Source organism: Lipotes vexillifer, unplaced genomic scaffold (genome assembly GCF_000442215.2).
Source record: "Lipotes vexillifer unplaced genomic scaffold, Lipotes_vexillifer_v1.1 scaffold1545, whole genome shotgun sequence".
In the NCBI taxonomy this organism is placed as follows: Eukaryota; Metazoa; Chordata; class Mammalia; order Artiodactyla; family Lipotidae; genus Lipotes; species Lipotes vexillifer.
Window position 1 is genome coordinate 119,720 of NW_006789763.1, and position 12,706 is coordinate 132,425.

The window sequence follows — 12,706 nt, forward strand, 5'->3', positions numbered from 1 at the left end:
TTAACAGCTGATTTCTCAGCAGAAACTCTACAAGCCAGAAGGGAGTGGCATGATATACTTAAAGTGATGAAAGGGAAGAACCTACAACCAAGATTACTCTACCTGGCAAGGATCTCATTCAGATTCGATGGAGAAATCAAAACCTTTACAGACAAGCAAAAGCTAAGAGAGTTCAGCACCACCAAACCAGCTCTACAACAAATGCTAAAGGAACTTCTCTAAGTGGGAAACACAAGAGAAGAAAAGGACCTACAAAAACAAACCCAAAACAATTCAGAAATTGGTCATAGGAACATACATATTGATAATTACCTTAAACGTGAATGGATTAAATGCTCCAACCAAAAGACACAGGCTTGCTGAATGGTTACAAAAACAAGACCCATATATATGCTGTCTACAAGAGACCCACTTCAGACCTAGGGACACATTCAGACTGAAAGTGAGGGGATGGAAAAAGATATTCCATGCAAATGGAAATCAAAAGAAAGCTGGAATAGCAATACTCATATCAGATCAAATAGACTTTAAAATAAAGAATGTTACAAGAGACAAGGAAGGACACTACATAATGATCAAGGGATCAATGAAAGAAGAAGATATAACAATTATAAACATATATGCACCCAACATAGGAGCACCTCAATATATAAGGCAACTGCTAACAGCTATAAAAGAGGATATCCACAGTAAGACAGTAATAGTGGGGGACTTTAATACCTCACTTACACCAATGGACAGATCATCCAAAATGAAAATAAATGAGGAAACAGAAGCTTTAAATGACACAACAGATCAGATAGATTTAATTGATATTTATAGGACATTCCATCCAAAAACAGCAGATTACACTTTCTTCTCAAGTGCGCACAGAACATTCTCCAGGATAGATCACATCTTTGGTCACAAATCGAGCCTCAGTAAAGTTAAGAAAATTGAAATCATATCAAGCATTTTTTCTGAACACAATGCTATGAGATTAGAAATGAATTACAGGGAAAAAAACCATAAAAAACACAAACACATGGAGGCTAAACAATATGTTACTAAATAACCAAGAGATCATTGAAGAAATCAAAGAGGAAGTAAAAAAAATACCTAGAGACAAATGACAGTGAAAACACGACGATCCAAAACCTATGGGATGCAGCAAAAGCAGTTCTAAGAGAGAAGTTTATAGCTATACAAGCCTACCTCAGGAAGCAAGAAAAATCTCAAATAAACAATTGAACCTTACACCTAAAGGAACTAGAGAAAGAAGAACAAACAAAACCCAAAGTTAGCAGAAGGAAAGAAATCATAAAGATCAGAGCAGAAATAAATGAAATAGAAACAAAGAAAACAATAGCAAAGATCAGTAAAACTAAAAGCTGGTTCTTTGAGAAGATAAACAAAATTGATAAACCATTAGCCAGAGCCATCAAGAAAAAGAGGGAGGGGACTCAAATCAATAAAATTAGAAATGAAAAAGGAGAAGTTACAACTGACACCGCAGAAATACAAAGGATCATGAGACACTACTACAAGCAACTCTATGCCAATAAAATGGACAACCTGGAAGAAATGGACAAATTCTTAGAAAGGTATAACCTTCCAAGACTGAACCAGAAAGAAATAGAAAATATGAACAGACCAATCACAAGTAATGAAATTGAAACTGTGATTAAAAATCTTCCAACAAACAAAAGTCCAGGACCAGATGGCTTCACAAGTGAATTCTATCAAACATTTAGAGAAGAGCTAACACCCATCCTTCTCAAACTCTTCCAAAATATAGCAGAGGGAGGAACACTCCCAAACTCATTCTATGAGGCCACCATCACCCTGATACAAAAACCAGACAAAGATACTACAGAAAAAGAAAATTACAGACCAAGATCACTGATGAATACAGATGCAAAAATCCTCAACAACATACTAGCAAACAGAATCCAACACCACCTTAAAAGGATCATACACCATGATCAAGTGGGTTTTATCCCAGGGATGCAAGGATTCATCAATATACGCAAATCAATCAATGTGATATGCCATATTAATAAACTGAAGAATAAAAACTATATGATCATCTGAATAGATGCAGAAAAAGCTTTTGACAAAATTCAACGCCCATTTATGATAAAAAAAAACTCTCCAGAAAGTGGGCATAGAGGGAACCTACCTCAACATAATAAAGGCCATATATGACAAAAAAAAAAAGAAACTTCCCAGAGAAGAGATTGTAAACCGCAGGACACAGGCTGGGCAACCTCCAGATGTTTGCTTAACCTGCTCAGTGCTGAAACAATCTGAGTTAGGGTCCAACGCTTAAAAATTAAGAAGTTTTGCCTAAAGTGCTCATTTCTGCATGTTCTTGAGCAGTCAGGGCTCAGATCCCACACTGCTGATCCCTGAGACCCATCCCACATGGCAGCCATGGCTGGTGCCGAGCAGCGGACACCCCCTCCTGGAGCACAGACTCACCAGTGCCCCAGGCCCTCCTGGTCCACAGTTTCCTGTCACCTCCTGCCCGTGGGTGCCCTGAGGATTCACCTTTGCATCAGTTCATATTCACTGAATGGACCTTTGGAAATCTGAGACCCTTCATCAAATCACAGCACAGCATCCCATCAGGGAAACGGAGGGGGAGAACCTTGATTCAAGTCCGTGATGGTGTGGCTGGGAGAATAAAGGCACCAAAGGCGTCCACACCCTGATCCCCAGGACCTGTGACCGTGTTACCTTACCTGGGAGAGGGGGGCTTGCAGATGTGATTAGGGGTCCAGACCTTGAAATACAGAGTGCATTCGGGATTATCCATGTGGGCCCAATCTAATCCATCAGTTGTTAAAATATGACAGCCTTTCACTGGTATTGAGCCCAGAACATCCTCTGTGGCCTGTAATAGGGGATCACTGCCCTCTAAAGACCCACTAGTTCTCAGGATGATGCCGAACCTGTGTCTGAGGGACAGGCACGACCAGGGCGTGGATGGTAGACCCCGGACCTTGGCCCCCTCCCCAATTTTCCCGACATTCACTCTTTCTATTGGCATTGCTGACTCTGTATTGTGGGCCAGGTCCTCCCTGGGTGCTGGGGATGAGCAGCAGTGGGAAGACCAAGCCCTGCAGGTCAACCCGCATGTCAGAGATTCCAGGAGAGAGACAGCGAGGGGCAGAGAGGAGGCCCGCACCACGTGGACTCCAGGAGGGAGGTCATCTTGGCTTCACCTCAAACATTATCAGTTGGATTTCCAGAAGACTGGCTGCGTTCTCAATGTCCATGTGACAAACCTCTGCTGTGTCGTGTCGCTGCAGGCCTCATCCTTGGCAGCTCCCTGGCTCTGGGAGAGCAGCAGCACTGTCCTGTGGGCTGGAGGGGGTGGATCTTCCTGAGAGATCTGAGGGCTCAGAGAGCAGGGCGTCCTGGATGGTGGGAGGTGAGAGAGTAAGTGTGAGGTACACCTGGAAACCAGGGAAGGGGAGACGCCCTGCTGTAAGGCTGGAGGAGTCCTAGAGGGATGGCCCACTGTGTCTGGGGTCAGTTGAGTGGTCTGCCTTGTATGTGTGACTATGGGAAAGAGAAATGAGAGAAAGAGAGAGAGAGGTGATACTGACTGACGGTGATGCCGAGGGAACGCTGACAAGGTTGAACGTCAGCTCTCCCTCGGGTATAAACTGAAAATCATGTCAAGTGAGTGGACTCAACTCAGGGAGACTCTCTCCTTCCAGATGACAGGTGGGAAATGAAAGGGATGTTCTGACTAAATCTTAACAGCCCACAGGCATGTGTGAAAGGCGAGGTTATAGGGAGCCAGAAAATCAATCTTGATCTAAGAGAAAAAAATACAATGGTATTATTTTTACATTATTATTATATCCTGTTCCTGTTGAGGGGATAAGAAATATGGGTTGAGGCAGCCAGGTGAGGAAACAAATACATACATTAACATGAAGAAATCTTTGAGTCCAGGCTCCTAGACATGAGAAAGCATGTGATAAAGGCCTTTGAAATCTAGTGTTTCATTCACAGGTGCCCTGAAATATAGCACATGACAAATTTCAGAATTAAATCTGCACCGTTTACTGCAAAGTCCATCTTGTGAACATGAAGTTAATAACCACCACATTTATGGATTGCCTCCTGGGCGACAGGCCTTGTGCTAAGGGGCTTAGACGGATTTTCTCGTTCAATCCTCTCCCAGTGAGGTAGGCTGTGCTCTCATCCACACTCACCAACGAGGAAGCTGAGGCACAGAGGGGTCACAGAGTTGGCCACACATCCAGGGAGGGGTGGGGCCAGGACCCCACACAAGCGTGTTCCCCTCCCAGCTGGTGGGCCCTCAGCGCCCTGGATGGAGCATGGTGTGGGGGGAGCCGCCTAAGACACAGGGGCCATGGAAATAATGACAACATGGGAGAGTCCTACCTTACTCGAGGTTTAGATTTAAACTGAGTTCCTTTAAAAATTACAAGTTAACCAGTATTGGAACAGATCACAGCTGGATTTTTTTTTCTCTCTGTTGAACATAAGATGAAATACATACCTGTCTGTAGGCCCATTTTGAATGAAAACATAATTTTAAACACTGGTTCACGTCAGAATGATGAGATACGCACCCCCTGGAGACAGATGAGGGGACAGCAGATGCCCATCCCCCGACTCCTCTGCATTTGGGGTGTGGACTCCTTGACTGGAATGACCCCAATGGTTTACATGGCTCGCCCTCTCCCTCCCCCTTCCCTCTCCCTGTTGTTGAGTGTATGTATCTGAATTGAACAGCTATAGGTGAGTGTGTGCCAGGATCCCGCTGTGTCCATACCATAGCTTGGAAGAAGGTTCCTTGGTTGACGTCCACGTAGTGAGCTCCCCACGTTGACTTCCGGTTCCCTCTGCACACGATGACCAAGGGCTGGGTCAGTCTCTCTCCAGTCCCTGCCACATGTGCTCCTGCTGGGGGAGGTGCTGACTGACCAAGAATCAGTGTGTCTGTCCCCAACCTGCTCATGCCAGTTGTATCTGTTATGGAGTTGAGATACTTTAATAAATCATCATAAGTGAATAAGATGATAGGGCAAAATAGGGTTGTTCTTTCTATGAAACCTGAACTGAAAGGCTTAGGTTTACCTAATAAAGAGAGATGCTTTAAAAAGTCCTTTCGAATTAAGTTTGGGTGAGGCAACTGTAGAGAACTGGGTAAAAACTTTGAAAGATTTTGTACTGAGATTGTAAGTTTCATCATCTTAGTTGAAAAAAAACAAAAGCAAAACCCTAGAACTATAGCTCCTAAAAACTATATTATGGCTGTGCTGAGGTAACGGAAAGGAAGCCCAACTCCAGTTATCAAATCCATACTCAAAATATTAGCAAACAATTCTACATTCACATACTTTATGTTAAAAAATATTTTCAAGAAATATAGGTCTTATTTTTATCATGATTCCACATCTTATTCCCCTTTATTCAGATAAGCACACCAGCTGAAGAGACATCTACTCTGCTCATAGGCAGGAAGAGGAAAGAGAGCCTTACTTTGGGGAACAGAGATTTTTCTTTTATGCTTTGATTCTCAGCTCGCTCTGCTCAACACGGATTCCTCCATCCCCCGACAGCTCTGCTCTCACCGTCTCTGCCTCCCCCATCGCTGGCTTCCGTCCTCTCCGCTCCCACCCGATTCCAAACTTACTTTCCCTTCACCTGAGTGAAGCTGTGGCCTCCGCTCACCCCGCCCCCTTCCACCCCCACGACCCGAGATACTGTCCACGTGCTGGCTGAGGGTCAGGCGCTTTAAAAATGCCATTTAAGTGAAAGTTCAGCGTTGTACCATCACATCCGATGCTTTTTACATGCTGGCGTCAAGAACTGCGACCACGCTGTCAGAGAAAGGGCACTTCAGCGAGACCTCGAGAAGAGGCCGCACACACAGCCCCACACAGCGGCTCACACGCCGTAAGGCTATTCAACCCGGTGGATCCGTTTTATCCCCGCAGCCGTCCTCCCAGGGGGAACCCTGGGTCTGTGTGGAGCGTGGCGAGGTGTGGACGGAGGGGCCTGTGAGTCTTGCGGCCGGGGTCTGGCTGTGGGAGAAGCTGGCGTGGACGTCGCGCAGCCCCTGGCCGGCTGGGAGACGTCCCTTCCCAGAAGACACCTCCCTCACCAAGCGTCTCACTTCCCAGGGTGGAAGCCAGAGGTCTGTTTCCCAGCCTCCCTTGCAGCGGGGCCCAGTCATGTGACCCCGGCCCACCAATCCGAAGCCTCCCGTGAGCCTCTGCTCCGGAAGAGAGACGGTGGAGCTGGCGGAACCGGTGAAGGCGGCGGCGCTGGCGGGGAGCCAGGCCTGGGTGGGGAAGGTTGGAGAGAAAAGGTCCAGTTCTCGGGGCCAGCGGCAGCGGCGGGGTCTGGCTGAGTGGCCCTGGTGTGGGGCAGGCGTTTGTTCCCCACGAGGGGCCTGAGCGCCTCCTGACATGCACCCTGGCCGCCCACGTGGCGGCTTCACCTGGGGCAGCTGGAAATGCTCAGGCTCGGACCCCGCCCAGACCTGCGCGCACGTGAACGCTCAGGGACAGTGAAACGTGCTCCTTTCCCCCTTCACGCAGCTGCAGGGGTTCCTGTCCTTACAGTTACCAACCCTGGTGATATAGAAGCCTTGGGAGGACTTAACCAGGGAGTGAGGTGATCTGGTTTATCCTTTACGTGTCTGTCCTGCTGCTGGGCTCAAGAGGGGCGGAGGGGAGGCCAGGCCAGGGCGCCACGACTTGTCCAGAGAAAACATGTTGTCACAAGGTAGGCAGACATGCACATGCCCTGTGCAAGGACCGAGACACACACCTGCAAACTTAGACGCACACATCACAGATGCTCACACACACAGACTCCCATGTGCAAGTTCAGAAACATCCCTATTTATACAGAGAACACAGACCCACAAAGACACAGGTGAGGGTGCTGGCCCCAGAGCTGCTTTTTTGTCTTGTGCCCCTAGAACCAGAGGAATGAACCAAGCCTGCCTGGCTTTGCTCCCCTCGTGCTGCAGAAAACCTTGCAACCGAATTAAATATCCACGAGCCCCGGGAGCCTGGTTTGGGAGATTGGATCCGGTGATGAGAAGTCCCAGCTCCAGGGCAGATGAGATGCCTGTGGTCCTGCCTCTCTCAGGGAGGATCACTGAGCTGAGCCCCTCATGGCTGCAGGTCAATACAGACCAGATGCTAATGGCTTTTTAGCTGGGGACCAGCATTGAACCGGGGCAGCGTGTGCTGGCAGTGGGCACCTTTGCCTTCCACAGGGCAGAGCGCGTCAGCCACGGGCTGTGACCCCTGGTTGGTGACCTGGTGTGTATCACTTGTGCATCAGCCAGGGTGTTCTGACATTGGGGACATCAGCTTCTGTCCACGATCAGCTGTAAACACTTTTCATACCTTGGTGAGTCTATCCCACTAATCAATTACAAGGGAAGAAAATCACATTTGAGAGATAGTCAGACATTCTATAGTACGTTGCGCTTCAAATTATAATTTTATGAAATCTCATTATTTGTGTCTAGACTGAAAGAGATTTAATTTTGATTACTTAACTGCATTTCCTGTTGCTCTTATGAGGAATGCTGTGTTTCTAAAGGTCCTGTGTTTCAGTCCTTGAGAGTGGTTTCTTTCCTGATGTGTCTGGAACTGAGCACCACCATCAGAGGCTTCTAGAAGAGTCTCTGGGAGTCTCAGGGTTTGATTCTGGAAGGACATTATATCCATTCTGGGCCGCTTGCTTTCATCACTGTTACTGTCATCATCACCACCATTATTATCACTGCCATCATTACCAACATCACCGTCGTCATCACCATCATCGTCGTCGTCGTCACGATCGCAGCCATCACTGAATGTGGTACTCACAAGTCCTGGCGCTGCTCTAAGTGCTTTCAGTCTGTTACTCCTCTAATGTCATCACTAGTCTATAAGATAGTGTCCCCATCCCCATTTGAATGATGAAGCAGTTGAGGTACAGAGAGGTTAAGAGACTCACCTAATGTTGAATAGGTAGAGTGAGCTGCAGAGTCTGGCCTCAGACCCACCAGCCTGGTCCGACATCCATGCGCTTACCCACTCTCTGTTTTGCACAACACGCCCTCGATCTCCCTCGACAGTCTTTGCTCTCCGTCACTGGGATTGTGTCCTCACCTCAGCGGTTCCCAGAATGTCCCTCCCTGCCCCTAAGCCTTTGTCAACATGCTCATCCTCCAGACTTCCCTCGGGTCCACCGTCTCATGAAGCCCCTGCTAGCATCTCTCCCCAGCCCCAGACGCTCACAGTGCTGTGCTGTCCCCCGCCCTGCAGCACTGTCCTGAGAACCACAGAGGCAGGTCTGCAGTTGGATAGACTCTAGTGCCCTAAGCACCTCCCCAGGATGTCCAGGGACAGCCTCTTGTTAGCCCTGGCACCGGGTCAGGGAGGACGTGTTTATCACCTGAAACTCCTGGTCTCTCAATGTCCTCACATCACAGCCCACAGAACGACATGGCCGTGGCATCATTCGGGTTTGACAGGCATCTGCTGCTCCCCCACTAGCGTGCGGCCCCCGGCTCTGGATGTAAGTGTGTGACGTGGGCAACTGAGAGATACTGAATTTGAATGAAATCAGATTGAAGCAGAGAAGCCTGTCTTCCCCCGCAAGGCGACTGTGCTGGCACCTCTTAAAGGGAACTCACTCTCCATCTGATCTCCCTGCTGGAGACTCCATTATCTTTTCTTACAGAGAATCTAGCCTCTAAACCTGCACAATTTTCCTACTGTAGCAAGAGGCAGACAGGGACTTAGAACAGCATGTGTAATAGACCCAGACTGGGCTTCCCCACTGACAGCTGACAGGAGCAAACCAGCCCCCCTGTGAGCACATCCCCTTCCTGGGCAGCCCAGGAAGGGGTGGCCTCTGCCATTGTCACCTCTGAGACCCCAGCGCCAGGAAAAGGACCCCCAATCTCCCCTGGCCAATGTGCAGATGAGGAGACCAACGTTAACGATGTTCACTCAGTGCCAGCCATGCTTGAGGAGCTCTGATTACAGGACCAGTTCACTCAGTCCTCACCCTGATGTGGGGATAGTTTATCCTCAGTTTTCAGATGAGGAAACTGAGGCACAGAGGGGTCCATTCTGTTGTCCAAGGACACACGCTGGTGAATGACGGGACTAAGGTTGTCACCACCGTTATCATTCTCTTCTCCACAATCATAATCACCCTCATATCAGCACCTTCCTCGTCATCACCGTTGTCATCACTGCCCCTCCCTTCTTCCTTTTTACTTAATAAGAGTCTTTCTTTTTCATGTCGATTTCTTTGAGAAAGCAGAGGCAATTTTTTCCTTTGTGGTTTGGCTTAACTTGTTTCTCTATAAAATAACTTTTTAAAAATTATGTGCGTATTATTCAGATACTTACAAGGTAAATATTCAGACATTATGAAATTAAGACTAAACAATCATTTATAGAATAAGGAGAGAAAAAACTAATAATTCAGGTTCACTAGTAATATTTTGATGGTTCTCCTTCTTTGCTTTTATTCAAAGGTATGCAAAACTTTTCTTTCACCAAACATAGGATAATACGGCATGTGGTATTTCATAACCTGCTTCTTCCATTGGACACTGTGTTGTAACATCTCATGCCCACTCTCACCCATCTGCCTGCGCCTCGTGATGTGAAGCCCTCACAGGTGACACCAGCCGACCTCTCCCACCTGTCCTCCTCGCTGCTCAGTGGGGTGAGCGTCTGCACCCCGGCCCCCCAATTCCCATAGGAACCCCACTTGTTCATGGTCATCAGTTCCTGACCTGCCTCCTGTGGGAGACGCCCTCACTCACATGTTCTCTGAGGCCCCCTCCCCACGTGGGTCATAGCTCATAAATCATCCCGCTCGCTGCCTTGTCACATTTCCTGAGAAACTTCTCACTCCAGACCCTGGATGGGTACTGGGGACACAGAGACACCCCCGCTGACCTTTCCTGAGCACTGACAGGCACCAGGCCTTTACTATTTACATGTCTGGCTTCCATAATCCCATAGCAACCCCATGAGGTACGTTCTGTTATGTCCCCGACTCAGGCATAGAGAAGGTGAGGTAGAGGTTGCCCAAGTGAGAAGCCAGGCTTCACTACCGGCCATCAGAATCCAGAGCTGAGGCCCTAACTGCCCTGCTAGTCCATAGTCCCTGCCTGTGAGGAGGCCACCCTGCATCAGAGGACTCTCCACCTGCCCAGTCCTGTGTCCTGAGAAAGGCCAGGCAGAGCCCTAAGTGCTCTGTGCAGCTAGAAGTCGTTTAGTTGTAAAGGACAGAAAACCCAACTCTAACCGGCTTTGGGCAAAATGGAGGGTTTCAGATTCAAGGTCCTCCACAGTCTAGGGCCAGAGCTGGCCTTTCCAAGGCTGGATTCAGACCCGATGATGCTCTCAGGGCTCTCTTTCCCGCTCTCCCTCTCACTGTCTGACTTCTTCTTCCGGGTCAGCTTCATTCTCAGATACACTCTCCCTGATGGATGCAGAATGGCTGCAGCATCTCCGGACCTCACACTCTCTCAGCAGCTTCAAGTCCAGTGGGATGTCACCTGCCTCTGTCCTGGAATTTGCACCAATGGAATGTGAAAGGAGTGACGGGTGTCCCCTCTGATAGAAGCTTTAGGAGCCAGTGTGTCACTCGTTTCCCTGCCGCAGTGAACAGCAGTGTTCCAGATAGAAGCTACCTCAGTAGCCTGGGGCCTGGAGTGACAATGATGTGCAGCAAATCCATAGCCAAGACAAGACGAACACGAAGCATGAGCAAGAATTAGCCTCTGTTGCTGTGAATCCTAGACCTGGGGTTGCTTGTTACTGCAGCATAGCCTGGCACATCCTGCCTGATCCTCCAGTCCATGAACGTGGTGTGTGTCGGCTGAGGGTCTGTATCTGGCATCTCTGTGTCTTGTTTCCCCCAGAGAGCCGAGTCCACACAGAGACCCAATCAATACCTGGTGACTGATGGGTGCCAGTCACCTGTCCATGTTGCTCCTGTTTATCTGGGCTCTGGGCTGGTTCCCTTTTCCTATAAAGTCTCTCTGGCCACTCGCCCTCCTGGCTCCACGCACCGGTCAGGAGCAGGTGATAAGCTCCGGCTCACCCTCCTGAACTGTGGAAACGAGTCTGGTTTCCATCAGTTCTCCCTGTGAGCTTGTGCACAGTGGGATCTTCCCTGGAAAAGGTAGATAGGAGCCCGCCTTAAACGATGCATGAAGGAAACAAACGCCCATCACCAGTTTTCAAAAAGATGTTTTTCTGCACAGTTGTGGAAAAAATAGGGCACTGGCTGCCATAACGTTCCCTGAAGTCAGAAAGACCCAGGGCTCTAACTTAGCCTTTGCTCAGCGGCAGACTCTTTGGCGCTCCATCGAGCATAGGCGGCGTCCCTCACAGAGCAGCCTGTCCTCACTCCCTCAGGACACGGTGCCCATGGAGGAAGGACTGTGTCATCATCAACCACAGCTTCCTACACTCAGCCTGCAGCATGGCTCCTGACGCACCCTGGCCCCTTCCCATCTACCCTCCTCCTCGACGGGGCCTTCGTTTCTGGAAATTAGTTCAGTAAACGTACCTGTGTGTATGTATGTGCATACATGTATATGAATAAAACATTCACTGGAGTGTTTATAGACATTTCAGACCAGCAACCACAGAGGTGTGCGTGGACTGGGGCAGGTTAAATGCCGCGTGTTCATTGTTCACAGGGACCCCGCGTGGCTCCTTTTAGACGTGAGGCTCCTCCATGTCTGGCACCCGGGGGTGGGGAGATGCTCCAGGTTTGGGCAATGGGGCGCTTGCTCCAGAACTAGGGGCTCAAGTGAGGGGAGCAGAGCTGGAGCAGTCACTCGGCGGTCAGTGGGGTGCATGGGCAGGGGCGCCTGGGTGTGACCTCTGCAGGGTCCCTGCTGCCTGGCCTCCGGAGAAGGGCCTGTATTCTGGGTCCCCAGCAATTCTGTGAACCCTGAGAGCAGAGCATGATTTCCCTTTGTCCTTAAGACAGAGAGGGTGTCTGCTGTGGCACCGAGAACCCTGGACCCCGGAGCCTGCTCTGCACCCTTTACCCTGAAGGGCAAGGTTGCACATGGGTCTCCCTGGCTCTGCACCTGGATCACAGGCTGGCAGAGGGCAGGCCCTTCTCACCTGTGCTTGTCCCCATGTCACCTCCTGCAGGACAGACTGGCTGCAGGGCTGACTGCACGGAATCCCCCATTCACGTTGCTGGTCTCAGGTGGGGTGACAGGGTGACAGTGACGCAGGGACACACATGGCTGGAGCCCTGGCTGATTCCGGGAGCTGTCAGAGCTGAGCCAGAAGAGTCACCTCCTGGGAGCACCTGGACCTGCCGCCTCCGTCAGGGAGAAGCTCGGTGACAGCTCTCCAGCTGGACGCCCGTCAAATAAAAGTCTCCCGATACACTAGGATGAATCTCCCTTCCCCAAGTTTTTCTCCCGAGGGTGGACACTTAGCCAAAACAATGGAATTTGTGAAAGATGAGTTGTCCTCGTCCTGCGTCCAGAGACTCAGGCATCAATGCCCCGCCCCCCGCACTCGGAGTCTCAGCAGAGATCACCCCCCTCTGCGGATGCTGTGTTTCCTAGCAGCCACCCGCAAGGGCGGAACTTTCTGTACAGTGAAGACCACCTATGCCGCCTAAGACCAGCACACCAGGGGGGAAGCCAGTGCCGCAGTCT

General features: G+C 49.6%; 1 pseudogene; it reads left to right on the forward strand.

The window, feature by feature from the left end:
- The first annotated feature begins 4,880 nt into the window (after positions 1 to 4,880).
- LOC103076840 (zinc transporter 9-like) overlaps positions 4,881 to 12,706 on the forward strand; it is a 35,090-nt pseudogene continuing 27,264 nt past the window's right edge.